Here is a 14,370-nt window from a genome sequence, read left to right as displayed (position 1 = left end):
TGGGTTATACTCCCTGCTTTGAAAACCTGTGCTGTTTAGGAACAAGAATTTATTTACAGTTTTAAAACCTTGCAACTAATCTTGGATGAATAGTCTGAATTAACCTTTGGCAGAGAAGTTGTAATTTCTAAGCCAACACATAACTGTATTTTGCATTAGTTTAGGAATATTGGGTACTTTGAGGGGTTAAGAATAAAATATTTTCCATGATTCATATCTCTTTTAGCTTGAAAAGTCAACAACTCGATTCCAGTGTAGCCAAAAGGGGTTTTCAGTCCAAAATGTCTCATTGCTTGCAATTAATTTGGGCTCTTGCAATTAGGATTTTGTATCCCAATGCATTAATGCATGAAAGCAGCTGCACAATGAGTAGTGCCACATGTTTGAACTAAAAATAATCTGTGTACATTGTTGCTGTGCAAACAGTTGTACATTTTGGTCACTGAAGATAATCTCTGTGTTAGAGCAGCAGAGATGCAAATTGTACAGCTGAGAGGGACAATTGTGTGTGCCTGCTTGTGCCACTTACCCACGCCCTCTCCCTTTCTGGCTTAGCAAGTGTGCTGAATCCTGTTTAAATCCATCCTCAAGTGCATAAAAACTTTGAGTGAGAAATATACTTAGGCAATTGGAAACAACTTTATTTTCCATAAAATAAGGATTTTGGAGCTTAGACTACTGACACAGTGCTTTAGGGAGGGGGGAAAAAAGGCTGTGCTAGTTTAGAATGAATTCTGTCTTGCAGATGTATCCATGGGAGAGGGTAAAAAACCCCCTCAGCTGAAAATGGCATGCTTTCCAACTTTCTGAGCTCAATCCTTCTTCCACTGTGCTGGTTTTGGCTGGGGTAGAGTTAAATTTCTTCACGGTGTCTAGTGCAGGGCTGTGTTTTGGATTTGTGCTAGACACAGGGTTGATAATTCAGAGATGTTTTTTGGTACTGCTGAGCAGGGCTTACTCAGAGCCAACGCCTTTCCTGATTTTTGTACTGCCGTGATGGTGAGGACATTGGGGAACCATCAGAGGTTCAGAGGGGACACAGCCAGGACAGGAGACCCAACACACCAAAGGGGTGTTCTAGACCGTATAGCATCATGCTCAGTATGTAAAGTGAAGGGAAAAAGGAGAAATAGGAGGACATTGGAGTGATGGCATTTTTCTTCCCAAGTCACTACTACTTGGTGTGATGGGGCCCTGCTCTCCTGGAGATGCTGAACACCTGCCTGCCCATGGGAAGCAGTGAATTGATTCCTCGTTTTGCTTTGTTTGTGTGTGCTGCTTTTGCTTTCCCTATGAAACTCTCTATCTTAACCCACTAGTTCTCTGGCTTTTACCCTTTCAATTCCCTCTCCAGTCCCACTGGCTGGGGGGTGAGTAAGTGGCTGGGTGGTGCCTGATTGCTGACTGGGATAAACCACATCCATTTACAGGTCAGTGTTTTGTGGCACCATTGAAGAGTCCTTGCCTTTCAAGAAACTCCAGAAAATTTATTCTGGTCCCCATCCTCTTAACATTCATGAGTGGCTTGCCAGTGGACGACTTCTTTATCCAAACTTAGAGTAACCTTTGTGTCTCAAATGCACTTGCTTCTACTTCCAGCCTTGCCCCTTAATCTCTGCTCCCCATTCCAATGTAAATTATACAGAGGAATAGATTGTGTCTAACTTTTTTTTTCTTTTGTTGCAGTTCTGCAGCCTACATCTTACACTGTGTACACTGGTGGGTGTCCAGTGCAACACTGCACTAGACCAGAGCCCTGGGTCATCACAGGTGCTGGGAACTGCTGGCAAAGGGCACCATAATGCAGGAGACTCTTCCATTAGAAGATAACAGGACTGCCAGCTATCACTACTTTGTTGGGAATAACCTCTTAGGCATGTTGTCTGTCTTCGTTTTCCAAGCTTCAGTACAGTGCAATGTGCTTGGCTGCCAACAGCCATTACTGACAGACTTTGGCTTCTGCCTTTCAGCATGGACTCCTACCTCCAGTCAAACAGCTTGGATTATAAATTTCCAGTGGAAATGATGGAAGTCCATTCCTGCCAGTAAGTCATAATCTTATTTGGTGGGATGCAGTTGCAGGTGGCTGTTGGTCACCAAGCAAAATCTGAACAGCCTGTGTGTGCCCTGTCTGAGCAAAACAGAATGGCAATATTGGTGAAAAAACATGCCCAGTTGTAGTACTAGCACATAATTTATAGTAGAGAATAATATAATTATGGTTTATAAACTAGGTTTATATTTACCAGTCCTTAGATAAATATCTAATGTTTTCAATAGTTCTCTTATGTCTGTTAAATTAGGTTAATGACAATATATGATCAAGGTGATACATGCACTTTCTGCTTTTCTTTCTTCCAAAAAGGCAGCATCAACTGAATGCTGACAGTGAAGAGAGGGGCTGGGATCTTGCAGCTGAGCACACATGAAATGCAGCACAGAAACAGAGAAGCGTTTAGTTTCCCATTCAGAAGGAATCAAGAGAGGAAGTTTTTAAGTCCAGACTGTTAGCTATAAAGAGACTTTGATTTGTGGATAAAGAAACTGATTGCTATTGCATCTGTTCCTTAGAGAGTGGGAAACAAAAACGGATATATTCCCTCTAATTAGGATTACAGCTAAACCTGGTTATTAACTACTTCTAAAGGTAAAAACTTGAGTATTTGGGCTAGAAAGAATGATGGGATTTGAGCACGTCTTTCTCTTATTTCAGACATGGTCTCTGCTTTTAACTCTGTGTTCATTTGTTCCTTTAATTTTTTCCCTCTTTTTTTTCCCTTTTGAGTGTGAGACAAGAGTAATGTGCGCCCGTGGAAGGATTTGCACTGTACAAGGGTTTCCAATCCATGTTGCCAGACAAGTAGATGTAGTTCTGGCATCTCATTTGTGCTCATTTGGGTTTGTTTACTGACAGCAAACAAACAAAAAATAAACAAAAAGCTGTGAGATAGCAAATTTTTTGCTTGTACTTTTGCCAAGTACTTGTGTACTATCTCTGTGCCAGATTTTCAGTAACGATGGCATTAAACTATACTCTCTTCTCCCTTTGGTCATAACAAGTAAGCTCATTTATTTTTATTTAAATTGGCTATTTTAGAAATGCTCTTATGACTTAAACCAGCTTATCTTTTCTAGAATAATATAATGGTTGTGTGATTAAATCAAAAGATCATACTGCAAAAGAGATCTTGTAATGTAGAATGAGGTATTAATTTCATAATGTATTAAATACTTCTGTGTTTTTCCCTCTCTTCACCATAGTAGTTTGTTTGGACAAATTTCAAGATTCTGAACACTGGATTTTTTTTTTTTTTTAGAGGCTTAAAGATCCTGTACATCCAGCATTCCTTTACCTAAGTATTGTTCTCAAACTTAAATTTATAGACCATGAAAAAAGGAACTAAAATATTTTTAAACACGGGGAAAAAAATAAAAGGAGTCTTCAAGAATCCCCAGATTGCAGGTTGTGTGCAGGTTGTGTGCCTTCCAAAAAAAAAAAAAGTGGTAGATTATTAACACATGAGAATTTTTCAATTTCTGTTGATTTAAGGAGAAGCTTTGAGACCAGCCCTAGGCTTCAGAGCCTACCTTCAAGACCATGTACACTACAGGAAGTACTCAGGAGGGTTTCACGATGAAAATGGAATCCAAACATTTACAAATGTCTGTTTCAAAACACCTAAAGGTGTCCAGTTTATAAACTATCAGCATTTTTTTTTTGGCATCTTATCCTTCTCTTCTTGGTTCTTGGTGTCTCTTTTTCATCAGAATCCACATTCTAGAACCCTCTCTTTGTAGATTGTGGAAAGAATGGAAATCTCTTTTGAATATAATATTTTCCTTGATTAGGCTGTCTGTCCAGCATGTCCAGCATACAGGGGAATTTCCTTCTCTCCTTGAAGAGATATATCTGCCCCCTCTCCCCTTATTCTTTTTTTTTTAGAAGACACACCAGCCTGAATTGTGGGAATAAAAATACATCATCCAGTAAATCAGAGGGTGATCATCAGAAGGTATGTGACAAGGTATTAGCTCATTGTTCATCATCTGCCTGGGATGGAGAATTGCCCAATTATGTCAGTATTTAATACGAAATAGTAGATACAGAAATTATACATTTAGTGTTGGTTGTCCTTGTATCAATGCTTTTGGCAATACTCAGCTAAGGAATATTTTGTCTTCATTTTAGCTTTGCTAGTAAATAAATAAATAAAGGTAGATATTTACTCATAGGTGCTTAAACATATGAGCTACTATTCTTACATCTCCATTGTTTTTACTGCCTTGTACTTCAGTGCTATATGCCACCATTTGATTTGCTCTTTTTTCCCTCCCCCATATCCTTGGAAAACTCAGCCTTGAGGAAAATTAGATGCATCTGGAAACATTCAAAAAGTCAAAATTCAGACACAAAGAGGAGGGTTTAGTACAGAGGCATTTCAGGTTCCAGGATAAAACAAGTAATACAGGGGGTTTAAAAATTTCAGTTTTAGATTCAAATGCCTAAATTCCATTTCATGCCAACATTAGGCACCTAAGTCTTGCTTTTTCTAGACAAATATTAAGGGGTTTTTACAGGTATTCTTTATAGATATACTCAAGTTCCTAGTATTGTAATTCTCTGTAAAATTGAACACAAAAATAATGAAATGTTTAAGAAAGGTAAAATCCCTTTGACTTGCATAAAAGTTGTGTTCATGTAGCCCAACTGCTGTATGAGAGACATTTCACTCCCCCAAGAAAATGTGGATACCTAAACCCAGAAGAGAGGCTGAAACTTGGCTGCTACAGCCTGGCACTTATTCCCCTCAGGGAAAGTATTAGCTAACTTCTGGATATGAGCTGTGGCAAGAAGCAGAGGTGTGAGAAAGCACAGGCGACAGTGGAAACCCACAACAGAGGAGACTGAATGATCAAAGAGGAGCTCTCAGAAATCTGTGAGTCCAACCCTGCATTCTGTGCTGAGCAGGAGCACTGGGGCAGTGAGCTGCAAGCTCCTGGTAAATTAGAACAAGTGGTATTAGAACAACAGACACAAATAATCAGCAATTCTGCTGTGTACTGCACTATTAAAATACGATTCAAGAAATGGAAGACTGTTCAAGCCAGGGTATCAGGGTCAGAATGACCTGCACCTCTCCCACTTCAGAGAAGTGGGAGAGAAAAGAATGGAGAACAGCAGATATAAGGAAAGATTTACAATGGAGGGTTTAAGATGCATACAGCTATTTAAGGTTTTTTTCATTGAAAAAGTTTAATAAAAATAGGGCACTATCTGAACAATCTGTGATTGAAGCTATTATTGTGTTTTACATGTCATACTATCAAAAAAGGAAGTTAAGTTAGTTTATCTGAATCACCTAACAATATTGCTTAGAAGTATAAATTTGACTAAAAAGTAAGAAAATTAGTCTTCTAAAACATGAAATAGGGCACAAAAGATCAGTCTTGATTTCCAATGGCAGATAACTGTTTGATGAGTAAGTAGTATAGAAGGCTATTGATAGCCAATAGAAAAAAAGAAACCTATTTGTTTGTTCAAGTGAAATAAATTATTTAGAGGCAATGGTTTTGCAGTAAATAAATTTGTTTCTATGTAAATGTAAGGAGCAGTCATTTCAGCAACTCTTCATAGAGCATAATTTGGTGGGGTTGTTTTGCTTGTGGTTGTTGTTTTTGGTTTTTTTGCTAGGGATCCCAAAGGAATCTAAATATAGATATAATTAAAAATTGTTTCCTTTCTGTTTGGTGAATTGACATGCTGCAATTAATGAAAGAAAAAAGGCAGTTTAACTTTAAAATGTAAGCTAGTCAATCCAGTGAAACCTGCTTGAAAAAAGTCTGAAAAGAAGCAATGAGTTCCATTAGTAACAGTAACACACATTGTGGGGGGAAGAACAGAATACTCTTATGCTGATTAGAAAATATTAATGGGTTGTTTACTTTAAAACTTGCAAAGATTAGTGCTTTGTACAAAGGTACCAGTGCCTTTCTCCTGCCACTGGTAGCTTTTTAAATTGTTGCCTGAGCACGATTTCAGTCAGCTGAGGCTGTGCAATCCCTTCCAGAGGGCTGGAGGCATGCACTGCTCTTCTCCTCCTCAACAGGTCACGCTTCTGAGCTCCAGACTGACAGGTTCAAACGCTGCGGCACAAGGGAAGCAGGATAAAGGGTCTGTTTGTTCCTCTTTGTATTTGGCAAAGCAAATAAGGAAAATAAATAGTTTTATCAAGAAGGCAAAAATAAACGACCCTTTCCCACTGAAGCACAGTAATGAGATTGAGTTGTAATGAAAAGCAGGGGCTGGAAAGAAATTTTTTCCCCTGTTTGGCCGGTGTCCTCACATGAAAGTCCTTTCCCTAAAAAATATTGCTCGATTTCTCCACTTTTTACATTCCTAGAGAATTTCTTTTAGAGAGAGGGGACCTACTCTCTGTGCAGTATAATGTCAGGGCCTAAGGGTACTGGAGCTTATGGTTCAGGGTGCTGTGGTGCTCTAAGATACTGAGGGAGAAAACCCTACATCCATCCTTTCCTGTACTTGCGAAACTTATTTCTGGCTTCTTATAATATCCAGACACAGTAACGGTCATAGGAGAATAATAATAGTCCTGGTGATTACTGTACAGTAGAAGATAGACTAACCCTTTTACAAAAACAAAACATTATTTTTGAAGCAACAATTCCTCCAGTTTGCTTCTGCTGTTTATTCGAAGACAGCTTTTTTCAACTTCATACTATTTCAGCTTTTTAATAATATTATTATGTTTAATCTCTGACCAGAAAAAGAAGGGATAACCTATTGTCTGCAGAAGTTATTTGGATGGGAACAGTGGCATATAGACTTAAAAATAAAAAGTAGGAATGGAAACGAACTTGCCCAGGAGAGATCCTAAGTCTTCTTCCCTGGAAAAAAAATAATTCTCCTATGAAATTGCTTTTATGCTTTTTTTTTGAAATTGCTTTTTAAAAAATTGCTTTTATGGCCATATGTATAGTAGATAAGATTATGCCATTTTTGATACTTCCACCAAATAATTTCTTAACAACGACATAATTTTTTAATAACTTTGGAAATTACCTACAGCTTATTATAATGTTTTAAATTAACATAATTACAATCCATTAGAGAGAATCTGTAGTTGATTTGGTTGGGCCTTTTTTTTTTCCCAAACAGAATTATTGCACTTCCTCTTTTCTATTTCAGTAATATGTAATAAAAACAGAAAACAGGAAAGTCAAATTTAACAACACTGCTACAATTACTAATGACCCAGTTTCTTTGCAAGATGCAAAAATATCTGGAAAGTCTATTTTATGTTCAATATGGCTTCTGTCATTCTTAGAAGATGCAGCCTTATCCAATAAAAATATTGTACTTAAATGTAAGTGGGCTGGTTCCACTTCAAGTAGTGGAGTCTGCAAAGCTAGGAAAAAACAGAAAGGACCAAATATACATGAAAAGTTATTTGCCTGACAGAAATTAGGAATTTTTTGATATGTCAGGTTAACATTGCTTTGAGCCATTGGCAGTAACTGGTGTTTTCATACACAATGTAAATTAATCCTTCAAATTTAGTAATCAGTATAATGCAGGTCAGGTGCAGATTTCTTATGTCTATTTCTTTACCAGCCTACAAAGAGAAGAGCAGGGACTTTAATAAGTCTGTAAAGGCAATGTTCTATTGGCCAGGACACCTCACGTGCTATCATACACTGCTCCAGGTAAGCATACCTGAGAATTCAACTGACTTTTGGAAAAAGTGCCTATTCTGGAACTGCTACTATATGTTTTTAAATTAATTTCTAGCTTAGGAAAATGTAGGTGGCTGAGAAATGCAGTTTTGTTGTCAAAAGCTAGTTTTTTGAGCAGAGAATAATTTTTCATCATAAGTATAGCCTTTTTGTGTATTAAATTTTTAGTAAAGTAAGTGGCAATTAAAAATTAAAATTCCAAAAGCTATCTTGCTTACAAATTTAGGTCTGGCATATGGGTTTAGAAGTGGCAAGGCAATGTATATTTACAGAACCAGCGCAGACTGTTCCATCTGAGGTTTCACTGCCATCCGCTGTGGCATGGCAGACTTGGCTGTGTAGGTATTCTTAATATTCTGTTTAGCTGTCCAAAGAGAGTAAAAAGAAACAGAATTCTTACATGTTATTCTGAAGTCCCTTTTAGAAATACAGTTAATCAATTCCTAGTATTAATTATAGATACATGACTGTACCCTGAATATGTGTATTATTTCATATTAACTTCATTCTCAATATCATAGTGAACAATGTGAAAATGAAAGTGCATTGAAAGGAAAATTAGGAGCAGTTTCAAGAGCGTAATTATGGTAACTAATAGCAATTGCCTTTCTTTTTTTTTTTTGTAATATCCATGCTGATATTGAAATACAAAGCTTAGGTTATTCAAATGAGAGTAATGGGACTAAATGTAGAGGACTCTGACCCTTTAGGGATGGCAGTTAAAATGAAGTATCAAAAGAAATTATCACATAAAGATTTGGTTTATAAGTCTTGCTACAGACTGATATTTCAGTCCTTTGCGTGCTCCATCCTTTCAAACAGTATTTGTGTTGGCACTCCATTGTCCTTTCCCACACGGCCTCACTAAGGTTTTTGGGAACTGATGCTATTTGGGAAGATTTTTTTCTTTAAATATCTTCCTCTTTAACAAAGTTCATAACATAAGGAAAGGCCAAGCCAAGAAAGCAAATAGAGTTAGGAAAGAAAGCAGGGTAGCCACAGCCAATACACACTGGCTTGGTACGTGAGCCACTTTTCCATTTGAGAGATTTTGTGGATTTGAGCAGGTCAAGTGGAACAACTCTCTATTAAGGGACTGTGAAAAAAAAGTAGAAATTCTTTCTGGTGCACCTTTCTCAACACTAGTGCTTAATTATCAGAGGAAAAGTGTAAGCAATAATTAAAAAAGATAAGTTGACTATACATGTTGCAGACAAGAAAATATTAGACCAAAGAAAACCCTGACCTCATGGAGATCACTAAATAAATGTTTCCTTCCCAGGGAAATCTCTTCTACTTATTGCTTTGAGCATTAGATCTTTTTTTTAAATCAAGCTTTTATTTTGGTTGCAAAGGAAAAAAAATAATTTGAGAAGGTTTATCCATCAATAAACAGCAAGTGATGTCACTACTGCTCTGTCATCCTCAACAGAATTATTTTCATTATGTTCTTTGCAAGCAGAGAGAACAAATTATAAGACCATCTGTTACTGTGTAGTACTACACCTGCTTAGTTGTCTTCTGGTGTACAATCTAAAAAATTAAATGTCAGCATTGGTATTGCAAATGCCACAGCAAAAATAACAAAAATCTGAAATGAAGGTTGTGCTGAAGCTTTAATTTACAAGTAAAACACAAAGCTTTCTTCTGGAAACTGGGAATGTTTCTCAGCTAGAGACCTCAGAACTTGCTCTAAAACCTCTAGCCATTCAAATAACTCCTGCTCTGGTGACCTGTGAGTACTTTTGCTGTAATGCTACAAAGAAAGTAATAATGGCTTCATTTCTGGGGTATTGTATAGTTTTAAACAACACTTATAGGGAATTAAAAATCACGTAGTAATATTGAACACCTGCTGTACCAAAGCATGTCACATTAGATGAGCATCTCAGCATTGCTAACTTGCAATGAGGTGCTCTCATAATCTGTAGCTTCCCCCATCCCAAACTTCATTAAAAATGGCTCAGAATCTCTGTTCCTTCCAAATTCAGTCAGAGAGCCACACAATAAGAAAGGGCTGCTCCTTGTCACACTGAGTCCCTCCTACATGGCATTAGTATTCCCCATGACAAGGGAAGATCAGGGACCATGCACACAGGAAAATATTTTGACTATGGGAAAAGAATGACCTTCCAGAGAAAGTATGTGAAAATAGTAGAAATGTCTATAATCTGGCAGAAACAAATAACATAATCATTTACACATATAATACATTTACAGTCAGTTTTAAAATACCTTTTAGCAGTGCAACACAAAATAATGGTTAGATGTGAGGTGTAAAAACAAGATTTCATGATAGGCATTTTATGTCTGATATTTATATGGATAATGCTTCTGTCATTAGAATACACATACACAGACCTGTGTCAAATGCTAGCAGATAGTATGGAAAAAATATACCTAACTCCCTGATACACATTTTACCAGTGTTAATTACCTCTGTCTTTCATCTCAATAGACAGAAAAATACCTTCCCACTATGTGAACATGTGTCAGATAGGGTTGTAAATGTTCCATTATTATTCTCATAGTAAAAGATTGCATTAAAAAAATACTAGCTTTTAACAATGTTCCCTTTTTCCTGTTATTTCCTTGGCCACTTCCTACCTCATTTGTTGGTTTTGGCTACGAATGCAAACCCTGAACTTTTATTTAACCACATATGGCAGGACAGATTTTGGTGACGGAAGCCTCCTGAGTGCCCAAAATGAAATAAAAACCAGCATTTGGCATGAAACTGTTAAGTCTTTGTTTTAGAGCTGGGTAATGCCACAATGCCCAGGGAAGGATGTGAATTTGGTGTCTTCCTTCCCAGTCCTCCTTGTTGGCAGAAAAGAGGGTTTGTTACCAGCAGCCTTAGGGGTTCCTCTTGTAGGGCAGCCACTGGTTAGGGAGGTGTGAGCAGGTAGGGAACAGCGACTGTCAGGGCTGGAGAGGGATTGAAGTGTGGCACAGTGAGTGCACTCAGTGCCAGGCACATCCAGGCAAGAGAAGTGGAAACCCATCAAACAAAGCTTCATACCTCCCCCACACAACCAGCTTTTGCTCAGATCTTTGTGATTTTGAATTACTGGGTTCTTATTCAGACTTTGAATTCAATTTTATTTTTCTGAAAGACAGAATTATTTCCATGGGAAGTTGTTCTTCTGGGAGGCTAGAACAGACCAGTTCACTGCTCCTGAGGCACTAAGAATGCTCTGCATGAATGTACAAATCCCAAGATCCATCTCCCTCATCACTGAAAAAGTACTGAAGGGGAAAAGGTGACTACTTGACGAAAAAAAACCAAAGTTAATGAAAAGGGTTTAGTCTCTCATGCCACAAATACGACAAAGATGACAGGGTTTCCCTGATGTGAAAGGTTTTGAGAGGAGTGAAGCTGAATCTACCATATCTTACCTTTAATATTGTGCCCCTTGGTGTAAGCAGAGGAGGCAGAAGAAGATTCTCATGCAATACAGATTAGATGTATTGTCAGATGCATTTTCTAAAACCTAGAATGGCAAATTAGAAAATATATTTGGATTTTATGCTGATGCTGATGAAATGCTCTGCTAGCTCTGAGTAAAGCTTCTTCATTCCCTGTGGCTCCAGCCAAAAAGAACCTCTAGTTTTGCAAAAGTCTTGATTGTGGTATAACTTCTTTCCTATTAATAATCAGTCAAACAACAGAAAAGTAAATCTAGTGCATGCTGATGAGAGCCTCTGACCTACTGCTACAGTATGGGAGTGCTGCAGCCCCTTGCTCCATAGCCATGAAGGGCCTTCACACCATGAATGAAAAACAAATTAATAGAACCCTTTGATATCCTTCCAGTAAAGCCTCACCACATTCAAAGTCTCATAAATTCTGTTACTTGAAAAGCAACAGAACATACTCACACTGCTTTCAGTAGAGGAGCTGCTGGAAAGGGCTGTCTTGTTTCAAGAACCTGTGTGGAAGGAGTTATAAAAACAGTGGTAAATCTTCCCTTCACATCCATTAAACAGCAGAGATATAAACCACTGTTATTTGATTTCTGTCCATGCACTGGTATTGAGTTTCCAGTGGAGATGGTGAAAACAGCAAGGTAGCAGGGAAAGCAAAAATCACTCTCCTGAACAACCCTGAATGTAGAAACATGCAAGAGTTGAGGTTTAACAGAATCAGAGAATCATTAAGGTTGGAGAAGACATCCAAGATTGTCCAGTCCAGCCTTTGACAGAGCACCACCATATCAGCTAAACCATAGTGCTAAGTGCCATATCCAGTCATTTCTTTAACACTTCCAGGGATGGTGACTCCACCACCTCATTGAAAGGGTGTCTAAGCATTGGAAAAGGCTGTCCAGGGAATAGATTCTTCCTGAGGTCCAACCTGAACCTCCCCCAAGAGAACCTGAGGCCATTTCCTCTTGTCCTGTTGCTGTCCTGGGAGGAGATACCACCCCTCACCTGGCTACAAGTTCCTTTCAGGCAGCTGTAGCGTGTGATGAGGTCTCCCCTGAGCCTCCTTTTTGGCAGGCTGATTCTGAACTAAGCAGAATATGGGAAGCCATTTGGAATGCATCTCTCGTCTTGCTCCCCTTTAGGAGGGAATTCTCATCCATTGTACCCCCTTGCTTCCCTCTTTAGGAGGGAATTCTCATCCATTGTACCCAAGTCCTTTTTTCTTAGGAAAAGAACTGAGAACTTGGTATCCCTCTGCTACTACCTGAGAGCCTGTTGTTGCCTGTGGATAATCAGAAGTGTATCATAACTTTGTTTTTCACTGTCTTTAATATTTACTGAAAAAAACCTGCTACATCTTTTGGGGAATAGAAAACGCCAAAGAAAAGTGAACTCTACCACTTAAAGTAATATTTCAAAAACAACAATCAGAGCAACCAAAAAGCTTCACAAAACCAGAAGCATGTGAATTTCCTTACATAATCTTACTGTTATGTCTTTTGACACACCGAATGCACAAAGCTATTTTAATGATACCTATAATAATGTATGAATATTAATATTTCTATAATATATTTTTTTTCAAACCATTGCTTTTAGAGGCTTTTATAGTTAAATTCATGAGATGAAAAGCAATTCAGAAAATTTATTTTTTTAGCTTTAAATATCAAACAACTACTAGGGAGGTAAATTTACTTTCTGAACCAAGACTCAAGAGAAATAGATATAATAGAGAATTGATAGCAGAAGAATCTTCAAAAAGTCATACATAGATTTTTTTTTTTCTCTACATCTTTCACTGCTTTCTTTTGTGGCCAGAATCCCAGACTCGGAGGCTTGCTACACTTCAGTTAAAACTTTTTCATTCACAAAAATTAGTACCTGACAATATGCACCAGTTTTTGCTAATGAACTCCATAAATCAAAGTTCACTATGAAACTAAATATCTTTCTAACATTGCAGACTTTACCTATACTTGATACATTTGTGCTCTTCCACAGGTGCTCATGACAAAATGAGGTATAGCACTTCTACCAATTTTTAGTGTTGGAATAAAAAAGTCTGTTTCCATAATTTGTTTTGTAAAACATTATTAAATAGTAGACACCTAATAATTTTCATGAGAGAACACAAATTTTTTTGAGATCTAATTATACATTCACTCTGCATAAATTGGGAAGATATTTAATGATTTATCATGTGCAGACAGAAATATATATATCAATGTACCACACCTACAGCTGAGCATATCACCTACAGCTCAACAGCAGCCCCTCCATGATGTGTTTACAACCCAATGCTCACATAGTTTATACCACTGGAGAGCTGAGACTAGCCTTGAGAAAAATACCATTTTAAAAGAAGATAAAATAATAAATTCAAGATGTAAAAAGAAAAACAAAAGGGAAGGGAACTTAGTCCAGCTTCTCTTGCTGCCTGGGGTTGCTTAAATCTATTGCAATATTCATGAGTGACACAGTAAAAGGGCAGTGGTTCTTAACATGGGAAAGACAAAATAAATTTGAATGTTCTCAGCTCAACCACCACTTGGGACTGCAGTGCACCAGAAACAGACAGAATCCCAAGTTCCACTTCTGACACCTGATTGATTGCACCCTGAATTTCACCTGATTGATGGCACCCTGTCTGCTAACTTGATGCTTGTCTGAGGTAAAAATCACTTTTCAGGCCTGCCTACACTTTGGTTCACATACCACAAATGTCCCTCTAGACCACTTTTCATACAGTGGGCCTTTATGTAGTTTTGTGTAAGGTTCCAAGGACATGGTTACAAGATTCTTTTTTTTCCTTCTTAAATGTATTCTGTTCAGGTTAATCTTTAAAGTTTACTTTGTCCTTTAGTGTCTGTAAGGATGAATGTTTGATCGCAGTGTCTGAAAGCTCTTAACCATTTCCTTATTTGCACAGGAGAAGAAAAAAGGGAAAAGGAAGAAAATTTCTTTTAATGAGACCATTCCCCATGATGAGAATATTTTGAAGGGTTGCAGACATTACTGTAACAGTGGCCTAAGTCAAACCATACACCAAATGCTTCACAATTTGTCATTTCCTTTGCTAAGCATAATACCTTATTCTGTCTGGGGTTCCAAACACTTTTCTAAGATGTTAAGCCACTTCCCACAAACTTCACTCTCAGGAAGTTTGGATTGGCTGCTTTTCCAAAG

Source organism: Melozone crissalis, unplaced genomic scaffold (genome assembly GCF_028551555.1).
Source record: "Melozone crissalis strain CALT ecotype California unplaced genomic scaffold, PUWL_Pcris_2 ptg000006l_1, whole genome shotgun sequence".
Classification (NCBI taxonomy): Eukaryota; Metazoa; Chordata; class Aves; order Passeriformes; family Passerellidae; genus Melozone; species Melozone crissalis.
This window is presented reverse-complemented; position numbering follows the sequence as displayed.